Source organism: Pseudophryne corroboree (assembly GCF_028390025.1).
Source record: "Pseudophryne corroboree isolate aPseCor3 chromosome 1 unlocalized genomic scaffold, aPseCor3.hap2 SUPER_1_unloc_6, whole genome shotgun sequence".
NCBI lineage: Eukaryota > Metazoa > Chordata > Amphibia > Anura > Myobatrachidae > Pseudophryne > Pseudophryne corroboree.
Window position 1 is genome coordinate 1 of NW_026967471.1, and position 14,370 is coordinate 14,370.

At 56.4% G+C, this 14,370-nt stretch overlaps 1 non-coding gene across 1 annotated transcript; it reads right to left on the minus strand.

Moving 5' to 3' along the window:
* Nucleotides 1-5,144: 5,144 nt before the first annotated feature.
* Nucleotides 5,145-5,252, minus strand: LOC134982034 (U6 spliceosomal RNA). Its single transcript, XR_010190886.1, has one exon. It is a non-coding gene; the product is annotated as a U6 spliceosomal RNA (small nuclear RNA).
* Between the last annotated feature and the right edge of the window lie 9,118 nt (nt 5,253-14,370).

Sequence of the window (14,370 nt, forward strand, 5' to 3'; positions counted from 1 at the left end):
GAGGAGTTGGTGTGCTGAGAGAGATGCAGGAGGAGTTGGTCTGCTGAGAGATGCAGGGGAGTTGGTGTGCTAAGAGAGATGCAGGGAGGAGTTGGTGTGCTGAGAGAGATACAGTGAGGATTTGGTGTGCTGAGAGAGATGCAGGGAGGAGTTGGTGTGCTGAGAGAGATGCAGGGAGGAGTTGGTGTACTGAGAGAGATGCAGGAGGAGTGGGTGTGCTGAGAGAGATGCAGGTAGGAGTTGGTGTGCTGAGAGAGATGCAGGAGGAGATGGTGTGCTGAGAGATATACAGGGAGGAGTTGGTGTGCTGAGAGAGATGCAGGGGGAGTTGGTGTGCTGAGAGAGATGCAGGAGTAGTTGGTGTGCTGAGAGAGATGCAGGAGGTGTTGGTGTGCTGAGAGAGATGCAGGGAGGAGTTGGTGTGCTGAGAGAGATGCAGGGGGAGTTGGTGTGCTGAGAGAGATGCAGGAGTAGTTGGTGTGCTGAGAGAGATGCAGGAGGAGTTGGTGTGCTAAGAGAGATGCAGGGAGGAGTTGGTGTGCTGAGAGAGATACAGTGAGGATTTGGTGTGCTGAGAGAGATGCAGGGAGGAGTTGGTGTGCTGAGAGAGATGCAGGAGGAGTTGGTGTACTGAGAGAGATGCAGGAGGAGTTGGTGTACTGAGAGAGATGCAGGAGGAGTGGGTGTACTGAGAGAGATGCAGGAGGAGTTGGTGTACTGAGAGAGATGCAGGAGGAGATGGTGTGCTGAGAGAGATGCAGGAGGAGTTGGTGTACTGAGAGAGATGCAGGAGGAGATGGTGTGCTGAGAGAGATACAGGGAGGAGTTGGTGTGCTGAGAGAGATGCAGGGAGGAGTTGGTGTGCTGAGAGAGATGCAGGAGGAGTGGGTGTGATGAGAGAGATGCAGGAGGAGATGGTGTGCTGAGAGAGATGCAGGGAGGAGTGGGTGTGATGAGAAAGATGCAGGGAGGAGTTGGTGTGCTGAGAGAGATGCAGGGAGGAGTTGGTGTGCTGAGAGAGATGCAGGGGGAGTGGGTGTGATGAGAGAGATGCAGGGGGAGTTGGTGTGCTGAGAGAGATGCAGGAGGAGTTGGTGTGCTGAGAGAGATGCAGGAGGAGATGGTGTCCTGAGAGAGATGCAGGGAGGAGTTGGTGTGCTGAGAGAGATGCAGGGGGAGTTGGTGTGCTGAGAGAGATGCAGGGGGAGTTGGTGTGCTGAGAGAGATGCAGGAGTAGTTGGTGTGCTGAGAGAGATGCAGGAGGAGTTGGTGTGCTGAGAGAGATGCAGGAGGAGTTGGTCTGCTGAGAGATGCAGGGGAGTTGGTGTGCTAAGAGAGATGCAGGGAGGAGTTGGTGTGCTGAGAGAGATACAGTGAGGATTTGGTGTGCTGAGAGAGATGCAGGGAGGAGTTGGTGTGCTGAGAGAGATGCAGGGAGGAGTTGGTGTACTGAGAGAGATGCAGGAGGAGTGGGTGTGATGAGAGAGATGCAGGAGGAGTTGGTGTACTGAGAGAGATGCAGGAGGAGATGGTGTGCTGAGAGAGATACAGGGAGGAGTTGGTGTGCTGAGAGAGATGCAGGGAGGAGTTGGTGTGCTGAGAGAGATGCAGGAGGAGTGGGTGTGATGAGAGAGATGCAGGAGGAGATGGTGTGCTGAGAGAGATGCAGGAGGAGATGGTGTACTGAGAGAGATGCAAGGGGGAGATGGTGTGCTGAGAGAGATGCAGGGAGGAGTTGGTGTGCTGAGAGAGATGCAAGGGGGAGATGGTGTGCTGAGAGAGATGCAGGGGGGAGATGGTGTGCTGAGAGAGATGCAGGGAGGAGTTGGTGTGCTGAGAGAGATGCAGGGAGGAGTTAGGGTGCTGAGAGAGATGCAGGAGGAGTTGGTGTGCTGAGAGTGATGCAGGGGGATATGGTGTGCTGAGAGAGATACAGGGAGGAGTTGGTGTGCTGAGAGAGATACAGGGAGGAGTTGGTGTGCTGAGAGAGATGCAGGGGGAGATGGTGTGCTGAGAGAGATGCAGGAGGAGATGGTGTCCTGAGAGTGATGCAGGGGGGATATGGTGTGCTGAGAATGATGCAGGGAGGAGTTGGTGTGCTGAGAGAGATGCAGGGAGGAGTTGGTGTGCTGAGAATGATGCAGGGAGGAGTTGGTGTGCTGAGAGAGATGCAGGGAGGAGTTGGTGTGATGAGAATGATGCAGGGAGGAGTTGGTGTGCTGAGAGAGATGCAGGGAGGAGTTGGTGTGCTGAGAATGATGCAGGGAGGAGTTGGTGTGCTGAGAGAGATGCAGGAGGAGTTAGTGTGCTGAGAGAGATGCAGGAGGAGTTGGTGTGCTGAGAGATATGCAGGGGGAGATGGTGTGCTGAGAGATATGCAAGGGGATATGGTGTGCTGAGAGAGATGCAGGGAGGAGTTGGTGTGCTGAGAGAGATGCAGGGGGAGATGGTGTGCTGAGAGAGATGCAGGGGGTAGATGGTGTGCTGAGAGAGATGCAGGGGGATATGGTGTGCTGAGAGAGATGCAGTGAGGAGTTGGTGTGCTGAGAGAGATGCAGGGGGAGATGGTGTGCTGAGAGAGATGCAGGGGGTAGATGGTGTGCTGAGAGAGATGCAGGGGGATATGGTGTGCTGAGAGAGATGCAGGGAGGAGTTGGTGTGCTGAGAGAGATGCAGGGAGGAGTTGGTGTGCTGAGAGAGATGCAGGGGGAGATGGTGTGCTGAGAGAGATGCAGGGGGTAGATGGTGTGCTGAGAGAGATGCAGGGGGATATGGTGTGCTGAGAGAGATGCAGGGAGGAGTTGGTGTGCTGAGAGAGATGCAGGGGGAGATGGTGTGCTGAGAGAGATGCAGGGGGTAGATGGTGTGCTGAGAGAGATGCAGGGGGATATGGTGTGCTGAGAGAGATGCAGGAGGAGATGGTGTGCTGAGAGAGATGAAGGAGGAGTTGGTGTGCTGAGAGAGATGCAGGGGGAGTTGGTGTGCTGAGAGATATGCAGAATGAGTTGTTATGCTGAGAGAGATGCAGTGAGGAGTTGGTGTGCTGAGAGAGATGCAGGAGGAGTTGTTATGCTGAGAGAGATGCAGGAGGAGTTGGTGTGCTGAGAGAGAAGCAGAATGAGTTGTTATGCTGAGAGAGATGCAGGAGGAGTTGGTGTGCTGAGAGAGAAGCAGGAGGAGTTGTTATGCTGAGAGAGATGCAGGAGGAGTTGGTGTGCTGAGAGAGATACAGGGAGGAGTTTGTGTGTTGAGGGAGATGCAAGGGGGAGTTGGTGTGCAGAGAGATGCCAGGGGAGTTTGTGTGCTGAGAGAGTTGCAAGGAGGAGTTAGTGTGCTGAGAGAGATGAAGGGAGGAGTTGGTGTGCTGAGAGAGATGCAGGGAGGAGTTGGTGTGCTGAGAGAGATGCAGGGGGAGATGGTGTGCTGAGAGAGATGCAGGGAGGAGTTGGTGTGCTGAGAGTGATGCAGGGGGATATGGTGTGCTGAGAGAGATGCAGGGAGGAGTTGGTGTGCTGAGAGAGATGCAGGGAGGAGTTGGTGTGCTGAGAGAGATGCAGGGAGGAGTTGGTGTGCTGAGAGAGATGCAGGGAGGAGTTGGTGTGCTGAGAGAGATGCAGGGAGGAGTTGGTGTGCTGAGAGAGATGCAGGGAGGAGTTGGAGTGCTGAGAGAGATGCAGGGGGTAGATGGTGTGCTGAGAATGATGCAGGGAGGAGTTGGTGTGCTGAGAGAGATGCAGTGGTGAGTTGGTGTGTTGAGAGAGATGCAGGGGGGAGATGGTGTGCTGATAGAGATGCAGGGGGGAGATGGTGTGCTAAGAGAGAGAGATGCAGTGGTGAGTTGGTGTGTTGAGAGAGAAGCAGGGAGGAGTTGGTGTGTTGAGAGAGATGCAGGGGGGAGATGGTCTGCTGAGAGAGATGCAGATGGTAGATGGTGTGCTGAGAGATATACAGGGGGGAGTTGGTGTGCTGTGAGATGACACGGGATGACACAGGGGAAATTATGCAGATGGTAGATGGTGTGCTGAGAGAGAGAAGCAGTGGTGAGTTGGTGTGTTGAGAGAGATGCAGGGGGGAGATGGTGTGCTGATAGAGATGCAGGGGGGAGATGGTGTGCTAAGAGAGAGATGCAGTGGTGAGTTGGTGTGTTGAGAGAGAAGCAGGGAGGAGTTGGTGTGTTGAGAGAGATGCAGGGGGGAGATGGTCTGCTGAGAGAGATGCAAGATGGTAGATGGTGTGTTGAGAGAGAGATGCAGTGGTGAGTGGGTGTGTTGAGAGAGATGCAGGAGGGAGATGGTGTACTAAGAGAGATGCAGGGGAAGATGGTGTGTTGAGAGAGATGTAAGGGGGAGACACACTCGCCAACCTACCAAAAAGTGGGTGCCCCACAATGATCACTTATGTACACCCTTGACTGCTGGCTGGTAGCGGTTTTCCACCAAACCGTAATACAACGCACACACCCAGCGGCCCAGCACCTAAATCGCTTCCGCTGAAGAAACCACCGCTGCAGCATACGTAACTGCCCCCTATCCGCAAGGAATGGGTACCACAGCCTGAAAACCTTATCCAACATACACCAGTCCGACACCGCGCAGACACCCAGCACCGGAATCGCTGCCGCTGCCAAACCTTCTACCGCAGCATGCGCAGCCACTTCAATCCGCAAGGAACAGGTACCCTAGTCCTAAACACAAAACAACACAAATCCTCAGCGGCCCAGCACCTGACAACGCTGCCGTCGAAGAACCTGTCACCTGCAGCATCCGTAAGGAATGGGTACCCCCGCCCTAAAACCACCATACAACGCACAGTCCCCGCGGCCCAGCATCCAAAGCGCTGCCTTTGAAGAATGTGCCGCTGCAGCATGCGCAACAACCCCAATCCGCAAGGAATGGGTACCCTGGTCCCCCCACTGCAAGCCCCCGGCAACCACCATAGCCGTAACGCTACAGAAAACTGAAAAACTAGCGAAGAGGACCCAGGAGGGAACACAAAAGAACATGGTCATCTCCTAAAGGCCGCACCAGACACATACCCTCGCCAAGGGCAATGTGCCACCATTCTTAGTCGCCTGCGCTCTAAAGGGGAGGCAACTAATGACCCTGGCCATCCCAACCCCTTGCAGAACCTGCAAGTCTGCACAGGAAAATATGGAACGCTTCACGATTTGCGTGGCATCCTTGTGCAGGGCCATGCTAATCTTCCTTGGATTGTTCCAATTTCAGTACATGAACCGACCACCATCTAGGTGCCCCGCCATAAAACACCACTGAAAGGCAAGCCAGAGTACAAAGACGACCTTCTACCGGCCACCAACCCACTGATACGGATCACCCCAATGAAAAACCAGTGCAAAAGCTAGCCCGAGCAGCGCAAACCTCACGAACCAGACTATGCTCCACCTGGCCGGACCCAAACGGGGCCAACAAACTTCATCTAATTATACCTAAATCAGCGTGCCCACGCAAAAGCTGCAGCCACAGGGTGCCCCGTCGCTCATCCCATAAGGGCCATGGATAGTACAAAAGACCTGATAGAGCAGCCAGCCGCAGTAGTATGGAGCGTAAAGAAGTGCCCGCAAGGGCAGACGCCCTGGCTGCCCTAGACCTGCCATCCCGGGAAAAAAAAAGCCAAAGGCCCTCAAAGTACCTAAGGTGACCCAATAAAACCAACCTCCCGATGTAAACAAACCTACCCAAGAAAGCCAATGAATCCCGGCAATCCGAGCCATCGTCCAGAGCATGGGAGGAGCCACCACTGGCCCATCCAAGCAGCTGGACCAACTTGGCCATCCGCCAGAAACTAATCAGGCACAAAGAGAAACATCAACAGCCGCCCCAGGCACCAACGCATGGAATGTAGCAAAGGAAGCACAACCATGCCTCGCCACCCCAGGGGCCATGCCGGGTCACAACGCCGGCAAACAAACGTCGCGCCGCCAACATCTGGAACCAGACGACATAACAGGTGGAGGGCCGAGGGGGAGGAAGGACGCCGATCATGAAAAGCGTGAACCACCCAGAGAAAGAAAACAAGGCCCCGAGCCATCACCAGAAGCGGCCTGTAGGCACCCATGCAAAAACATGCAGAATTAAACAAAACAGGATGAACAGAACAACCTACGCAGAAAAACTCTCCCCAACGGAAAAACCCAGAAATCGAAAACGGATACCGGGGCACGGGAAGAAGGTGAAAAGAGGACGCAACGTCCAGCTCTAATCAGCAGGAAACACAACTGCAATATCACCCAAACGCAGGGATTCATCAAAAGACAGATAACGCTCCTTTCAGGAAGCATCCGGAAAGGCATTAGAAACTAAAACCCCATGTGGGTGATACAAAGGTGACAGAAATGGGCACCCACCCGGGAACCTACCGGTAACAGCGGAAGGGCCTTCCGTGCTACCTACCCTGGCCCCTGAAGGAGCTGAAAGTGTTTTTCTCGCGACCGGGATGCATCCCGACTGGGTGACCGCCCCGCAAGGGTGGCGAACACGATAATTTACCCCCACCCTGCGCCTGCCATAATCCGAAGCAAACACTAACCCTCAGCCCCACTAGGGCAGGAGCCCGTGCCAATAGGACAGTCCATGGTCCTAGCACCAGCATGGCAGGCAGAAACCCTGATATTAAAAGGCCCATCCTTCCCCCACCGAGCTAGCTGCAACCACCAAAAAAATCGCACGTCCCCAGCTGCTAGCCTATCACGGCCATGTAGCACGACCCTCGTAATGTAGAACATGGCCACCGAACCCTTTGTAATCGTATACACTACCTACCCTGCTAAAATAAAATGGCACCTACGACCTACCAGTATATTTGTGGATTAGCGAGGACCCCATGTATGTATGGGGAGAATGTAAGAATGCCGAGCCGGACCCAGCCCCAGAGGCCGAGACACGGACCCGAGGCCTCATAGCCCGGCAGCCACACGGGAAGGGGCACGCAGGACAGCAGGGCTGGAGAGGGGAAAAATGGACAGGAGAGGGAGGGGGAGAGGAGGCACCAAGGGGGAAGTAATAAATCAGTGTGGGGCAATTAAAACAGAAACCATAAGAAAAATAAAGAAAACAGGCGCAGAGCCTGTGTCACTTAGCTGTTCAAATGGCAAGAGGAAGTATGAAGCGCGTGACCCAAGCTTTTATATGCACTGAAGCTACACCCACAAATAATAATGGACAAGGAAACCAACCTATGGAAAATTCCCAAGGTCCCTTGGAAAAACTACCTAGCAACTGCTTTGTCATAAACAACCAATCACAAAACATGGGGCGCTTATATGGTCTCGTGCCTATTCAGCCCTCAGCCAAATATAAGCTCTGGTGCTGGGCATGTGACATTGAGGTACCTGAAGCAGGCACGTACACTTGTATTGCCCATATCATACCAAACACATGGCATTGTGCATATGTGGAATGTGTGTATATGTTACCGGTCCTGCCATCAGCCAGGTGTCAGGCTCTGGTAAGAGCTACCAGTCCTGCAACCTTTACAGTGAGAGATGGGCCCGGTGCACCAACCTCCAGTATCTCTGTATCTGATACTACCGCATATCCCATCAGGGACTTGCAGTCAGGGGAGGCAGTGCCTCCCCTGTCAGTAATGATGATTAAAATAATACTAAGAAGATACTTATGACGGTGTCATAAGTATCTTCTTTAGCCTTTATATTATTTTAATCATTATTATCTTTCTAAAAAAACAGTTTTAAATGGGTTTTGGAGGCACCGCTCTCAGTGCCTCCCGCTGTAAGTGTGAAATGGCCGAAAGCGGGTGGCGTAGCCAAGCATTGGGCAGAAAAAACCCATTGAAAAAAGCTCTGTAAGCGGCACTAGTATAAGTGCCACTTTGACAGGGGCATGCTTTCAGCCCATATGAAAGCACGCCCCTGTCATCTAGTCATGTTGCTGATTGGGTAGTTGTCGATTCGGGGAGGGGGACACCAGGAAACATGCCCCCCCTGTCATCTAATAAATATGTGGCCGTCCCCGCCCGCCCGTCCCCCAGCCTGTCCCCTTGCACAGTGGCAGACCCGGTAGAGGCAGTGGCGTCAGAACGGAGGGCAAGGAGCACCATGTCCCCCCCCAAAAAAAAATGACAGAGGCGCAGGTGGATAGGGGGAGTGCTTACCTCCGATACCCGCGGGGGACTTAAACAGTCTGCTGCTGCAAGGTTCTATGCTGTGCGCTGTCCAAAACGGCTATTCTTCACAGATGTATTACTGGGATGTATTACTCACCCCCCCCCGTGACACCGCCGCCACTGCCCCTCTCTGACATACTTCTCCCTGGCATCACTCCCTGTCACCCGCTGCTGTCACCCACTCCCTGGCATCACTCCCTGTCACCCACTGCTGTAACCCTCTCCCTGGCGTCACTCCCTGTCACCCGCTGCTGTAACCCTCTCCCTGGCATCACTCCCTGTCACCCACTGCTGTCACCCTCTCTGTGGCTTCACTCCCTGTCACCCGCTGCTGTCACCCTCTCCCTGGCGTCACTCCCTGTCACTCGCTGCTGTAACCCTCTCCCTGGCGTCACTCCCTGTCACCCGCTGCTGTCACCCTCTCTGTGGCTTCACTCCCTGTCACCCGCTGCTGTCACCCTCTCTGTGGCATCACTCCCTGTCACCCGCTGCTGTCACCCTCTCCCTGGCATCACTCCCTGTCACCCGCTGCTGTCACCCTCTCCCTGGCATCACTCCCTGTCACCCGCTGCTGTCACCCTCTCCCTGGCATCACTCCCTGTCACCCTCTGCTGTCACCCTCTCCCTGGCATCACTCCCTGTCACCCGCTGCTGTAACCCCCTCCCTGGCATCACTCCCTGTCACCCGCTGCTGTAACCCCCTCCCTGGCATCACTCCCTGTCACCCGCTGCTGTAACCCTCTCCCTGGCATCACTCCCTGTCACCCGCTGCTGTAACCCTCTCCCTGGCATCACTCCCTGTCACCCGCTGCTGTAACCCTCTGCCTGGCATCACTCCCTGTCACCCGCTGCTGAAACCCTCTCCCTGGCGTCACTCCCTGTCACCCGCTGCTGAAACCCTCTCCCTGGCGTCACTCCCTGTCACCCGCTGCTGAAACCCTCTCCCTGGCGTCACTCCCTGTCACCCGCTGCTGAAACCATCTCCCTGGCGTCACTCCCTGTCACCCGCTGCTGAAACCCTCTCCCTGGCGTCACTCCCTGTCACCCGCTGCTGTAACACTCTCCCTGGCGTCACTCCCTGTCACCCGCTGCTGTAACACTCTCCCTGGCATCACTCCCTGTCACCCGCTGCTGAAACCCTCTCCCTGGCATCACTCCCTGTCACCCGCTGCTGAAACCCTCTCCCTGGCATCACTCCCTGTCACCCGCTGCTGTAACCCCCTCCCTGGCATCACTCCCTGTCACCCGCTGCTGTAACCCCCTCCCTGGCATCACTCCCTGTCACCCGCTGCTGTAACCCTCTCCCTGGCGTCACTCCCTGTCACCCGCTGCTGAAACCCTCTCCCTGGCGTCACTCCCTGTCACCCGCTGCTGTAACCCTCTCCCTGGCGTCACTCCCTGTCACCCGCTGCTGAAACCCTCTCCCTGGCGTCACTCCCTGTCACCCGCTGCTGTAACCCTCTCCCTGGCGTCACTCTCTGTCACCCGCTGCTGTAACCCTCTCCCTGGCGTCACTCCCTGTCACCCGCTGATGTAACCCTCTCCCTGGCGTCACTCCCTGTCACCCGCTGCTGTAACCCTCTGCCTGGCATCACTCCCTGTCACCCGCTGCTGTAACCCTCTCCCTGGCGTCACTCCCTGTCACCCGCTGCTGTAACCCCCTCCCTGGCATCACTCCCTGTCACCCGCTGCTGTAACCCCCTCCCTGGCGTCACTCCCTGTCACCCGCTGCTGTAACCCTCTCCCTGGCGTCACTCCCTGTCACCCGCTGCTGTAACCCTCTCCCTGGCATCACTCTCTGTCACCCGCTGCTGAAACCCTCTCCCTGGCATCACTCCCTGTCACCCGCTGCTGTAACCCTCTCCCTGGCATCACTCTCTGTCACCCGCTGCTGTAACCCTCTCCCTGGCGTCACTCCCTGTCACCCGCTGCTGAAACCCTCTCCCTGGCATCACTCCCTGTCACCCGCTGCTGAAACCCTCTCCCTGGCATCACTCCCTGTCACCCGCTGCTGTAACCCTCTCCCTGGCGTCACTCCCTGTCACCCGCTGCTGTAACCCTCTCCCTGGCGTCACTCTCTGTCACCCGCTGATGTAACCCTCTCCCTGGCGTCACTCCCTGTCACCCGCTGCTGTAACCCTCTCCCTGGCATCACTCCCTGTCACCCGCTGCTGAAACCCTCTCCCTGGCGTCACTCCCTGTCACCCGCTGCTGTAACCCTCTCCCTGGCGTCACTCCCTGTCACCCGCTGCTGTAACCCTCTCCCTGGCATCACTCCCTGTCACCCGCTGCTGTAACCCTCTCCCTGGCATCACTCTCTGTCACCCGCTGCTGTAACCCTCTCCCTGGCGTCACTCCCTGTCACCCGCTGCTGAAACCCTCTCCCTGGCGTCACTCCCTGTCACCCGCTGCTGAAACCCTCTCCCTGGCGTCACTCCCTGTCACCCGCTGCTGTAACCCTCTCCCTGGCATCACTCCCTGTCACCCGCTGCTGTAACCCTCTCCCTGGCGTCACTCCCTGTCACCCGCTGCTGAAACCCTCTCCCTGGCGTCACTCCCTGTCACCCGCTGCTGAAACCCTCTCCCTGGCGTCACTCCCTGTCACCCGCTGCTGAAACCCTCTCCCTGGCGTCACTCCCTGTCACCCGCTGCTGTAACCCTCTCCCTGGCATCACTCCCTGTCACCCGCTGCTGAAACCCTCTCCCTGGCGTCACTCCCTGTCACCCGCTGCTGAAACCCTCTCCCTGGCGTCACTCCCTGTCACCCGCTGCTGAAACCCTCTCCCTGGCGTCACTCCCTGTCACCCGCTGCTGTAACCCTCTCCCTGGCATCACTCCCTGTCACCCGCTGCTGAAACCCTCTCCCTGGCGTCACTCCCTGTCACCCGCTGCTGAAACCCTCTCCCTGGCGTCACTCCCTGTCACCCGCTGCTGAAACCCTCTCCCTGGCGTCACTCCCTGTCACCCGCTGCTGAAACCCTCTCCCTGGCGTCACTCCCTGTCACCCGCTGCTGAAACCCTCTCCCTGGCGTCACTCCCTGTCACCCGCTGCTGAAACCCTCTCCCTGGCGTCACTCCCTGTCACCCGCTGCTGAAACCCTCTCCCTGGCGTCACTCCCTGTCACCCGCTGCTGAAACCCTCTCCCTGGCGTCACTCCCTGTCACCCGCTGCTGTAACCCTCTCCCTGGCATCACTCCCTGTCACCCGCTGCTGTAACCCTCTCCCTGGCGTCACTCCCTGTCACCCGCTGCTGAAACCCTCTCCCTGGCGTCACTCCCTGTCACCCGCTGCTGTAACCCTCTCCCTGGCGTCACTCCCTGTCACCCGCTGCTGAAACCCTCTCCCTGGCGTCACTCCCTGTCACCCGCTGCTGAAACCCTCTCCCTGGCGTCACTCCCTGTCACCCGCTGCTGTAACCCTCTCCCTGGCATCACTCCCTGTCACCCGCTGCTGAAACCCTCTCCCTGGCGTCACTCCCTGTCACCCGCTGCTGTAACCCTCTCCCTGGCATCACTCCCTGTCACCCGCTGCTGAAACCCTCTCCCTGGCGTCACTCCCTGTCACCCGCTGCTGTAACCCTCTCCCTGGCGTCACTCCCTGTCACCCGCTGCTGAAACCCTCTCCCTGGCGTCACTCCCTGTCACCCGCTGCTGTAACCCTCTCCCTGGCGTCACTCTCTGTCACCCGCTGCTGTAACCCTCTCCCTGGCGTCACTCCCTGTCACCCGCTGCTGTAACCCTCTCCCTGGCATCACTCCCTGTCACCCGCTGCTGTAACCCTCTCCCTGGCGTCACTCCCTGTCACCCGCTGCTGTAACCCTCTCCCTGGCGTCACTCCCTGTCACCCGCTGCTGTAACCCTCTCCCTGGCATCACTCCCCGTCACCCGCTGCTGTCACCCTCTCCGTGTCGTCACTCCCCGTCACCCGCTGCTGTCACCCTCTCCCTGGCGTCACTCCCCGTCACCCGCTCCTGTAACCCTCTCCCTGGCATCACTCCCCGTCACCCGCTGCTGTCACCCTCTCCCTGGCATCACTCCCCGTCACCCGCTGCTGTAACCCTCTCCCTGGCATCACTCCCTGTCACCTGCTGCTGTCACCCTCTCCGTGTCGTCACTCCCTGTCACCCGCTGCTGTCACCCTCTCCCTGGCGTCGCACTCTTCCTGTAACCTTCTCGCTGGTGTCACCCTCTCACCCACTGCTGTCATCTTCTACCTGGCATCACCCTTTCCCTCTCACCCACTGCTGTCATCTTCTACCTGGCGTCACCCTCTCCCTCTCACCCACTGCTGTCATCTTCTACCTGGCGTCACCCTCTCCCTCTCACCCACTGCTGTCATCTTCTACATGGTATCACCCTCTCCCTCTCACCCACTGCTGTCATCTTTTACCTGGTGTCACCCTCTCCCTCTCACCCACTGCTGTCATCTTCTACCTTGCGTCACCCTCTCCCTATTTTGTTGTCTAGGACTTCCATTAACTTAATAGCACCGCACCCACGGTGCTATTAAATTAATGGAAGCCCTGGACAACAGAATTGCATTCATGTCCTCCTCCCACTCCCTTCCCAGTCACAAACACTAATAATTATTTTATAAAAATGTACAATATATTAACCGCCTGCTCATCTCAAGTCTTATGAGCAGACATGCTGTGGGCATTGGCAGCGATGGTATTGGACTGAGATGCAAATTAGTGGCGGTGGGCCTGGGCAGTTGATGGGGGGCGATTTTGTAAGCCATTGGTGGCCATAAGTGGCGGGGTAGCGGGCATCAGGGATGACGGCGGTAGCTAGCATCAGCTCTGGGGCAGTAGCAGGCATTGGTTTTGCGGTGGTAGGTGTCATTGGCAGGACTCGGCGGAGATTATGGCTGCAGTGCCTCACCAGCCACTGACCTCACCGCACGTCACTGTATCCCATACAGTCATCCTGTAAGAACTGCCAGGTGTGTAGAGTGTAAGCTCTGTGTCAGAGATATCCATTCTGATTTCTTATCTCCAAATCCTGAGGCTCTCTATCCATCCCCTGGTACTCTTGGAACACATAAGGTAACAGAGCAGCGGGATTTAGTATTCCACACCTGACAATGGGGATAATTGTGGGGTTATGGGGGTAATTCATCCTGCATCATTGCAGCGATCGCAGTCTGAATTATTATGCGCAGTGCGCACGCACGGCAGGCGCAATGTGCATGTGCAGCCATTGAGATGTGAAATCAGACATAGGCGGTCATGGGGCAAGAGGGGGGCGTGCCAATGGCGATAGAACGCCATTGGCAGGGCACGGTCCGGATAGCGGAGAGACGTCTTGACCATTGGTGGGGAGGGCTGCGTCGGCTGCGTGATGTCACATGCAGCCGCTGTGACCCGGGATGCGGAGGTTAGCCCCCTGCCAGCACGCTGGAGCTGCGCTTGCAGGGAGCTACTTGTCAGGTGCTAAAGCATCACCGCCGCGCCTGACATGCGGGGCAGACTAGCGCTGTGCTGGGCGTCCCCCCGCATGTCAGAGAAACTGATCGCAGATGTGTGAAATTTAGCACATCTGCGATCGGGTCTGAATAACCCCCTATGGCCAGGAGCAAAAGCTCTAAGAGAGAACCGTGCACTGACGATGTGTATCACCTGTGAGGTCTTGAGAAAAGCATCAGGGACACATAGTGTAAGGGGGCATTGTAGTATAATATCCGGCACCTTCTATACTAAGGCTGCAGCAGCCACCACAGCCCTTTCACATGTGGGTAAAGGGAAAGCTGCCACTGTATTACCCAATGGTTCTATGTGAATATCCATGTATTTGTGTTTAAACTCCCAAAGCAGCTGCTTGCTGTTCATTAGAAAAGAGACACAGAGGTTTGGTGTAATCTGGTATACCCTATGCCGGGGCTTCAGACCATGCTGGGATCCACTGTCTACAGTACCCACATAATGTTACTGGGGTTATACATTTAATTGGTTACCTACCCGTGTATCCATACCGTTTCACCAAACCAATTCCTTCACCTTCTTTCACATAACCCTTACCATCCAGGAGCGTCACTCGCCTCGTCCCTTCTAATCTTTAGCGCTATTATAGGTTACAGTCAATTTCTCAGCACATTCATATAACTTGCTCACACCCAGGGCCGTTTCTTGGGGCAGGCGAGCAGTGCAACCGCACTGGGCGCCCGCCGCAGCACTAACTGTGGCTCCCTGCTTCCCCCTCCTATGGATCCCCCGTGCGGAGTAGAGG